The sequence below is a fragment of the Sorex araneus genome, chromosome 7, assembly GCF_027595985.1.
Source record: "Sorex araneus isolate mSorAra2 chromosome 7, mSorAra2.pri, whole genome shotgun sequence".
Lineage (NCBI taxonomy): Eukaryota > Metazoa > Chordata > Mammalia > Eulipotyphla > Soricidae > Sorex > Sorex araneus.
Window position 1 is genome coordinate 23,427,911 of NC_073308.1, and position 1,190 is coordinate 23,429,100.

Below are 1,190 nucleotides of genomic sequence, written 5' to 3' on the forward strand. Positions count from 1 at the left end.
GCAAAATAGTACACATCGGAAAAAAGAACATAAAAACATTGACTCAGACAGGAAATGACTGGGTAAATGAAAACAAATTGTAATGTAAAAGAGGTGTGAGGATTAGAAAAATTAGATGAGATCAGTTAATAAGATATAAACTAAGCAAAAAATTGTAATAAATCAATATATCTGATAATACATATAAATTAAAGTTATAAAGTAAACAACTTCCATTTTTTACATAAAACTTTATGTTTTGCTTAAATAAGATATTTTCTACATACCATATACATGCAAAACAAATTTTGGAAAACAGCACTCAAAATATATACTGGTTATTTTATTATTTTAGATGATATCACATCAACCTTTAGAAAAAACATTCCAGTGGTAAAAGATTTGTGTGTTCTGTTACATATTTATGCATATATACGTGGAATTACTGCATATAATATAATGTGTATGTGCATATATGATCAAGGTATTACTATGTCAAGTACTACAATAACACCTATTACTAGAACTGTGAGGTTGTTTTAGATGGGTGCCATCTTTTTGTATCATCTTTTTTGTAAATCTGAGGCATGTTTTAGAAAATAATTTTACTCTCAAGTATATGTACTTATAGTTAATGTATAATTTTTATCAGCACATATATGAATCACATATATATGCTATATTGCAAAATTTGTGTTTCAATAATAGTTTAGAAACTTTATTATACCAATTGCAGAATGAACATCACTAAATAAAGGAAAATTTTTATGAATAGAATTTATTTTGTGTAGTGATTGAGGAAATACATAAAACTAAAAGAAAATCAGACAAATGCAGAAAAGATAAAAAGGAAGGAATATACACAAATAAGGATGAAAAACTTGTCCTTTGAGATCACACCCAGCAGTATACAAGACTTACTCCTGGCTCTGCTCTGAGAGATCACTTTTGGCAGGGCTCAGGTGATAATATGGTGTGCTAGAAATAGAACCCAGGTTGGCTTCATGCAAGGCAAGATCCCTACCTGCTGTACTACCATTTCTTGAATACACCTGTCACTGTCATCCCGTTGCTCATCGATTTGTTCGAGCGGGCACCAGTAACGTCTCTCACTGAGAGACTTATTGTTACTGTTTTTGGCATATCCAATACTCACGGGTAGCTTGCCAGGCTCTGCCTGGAGGGCTCTGGTCGCTTGCCGGGCTCTCCGA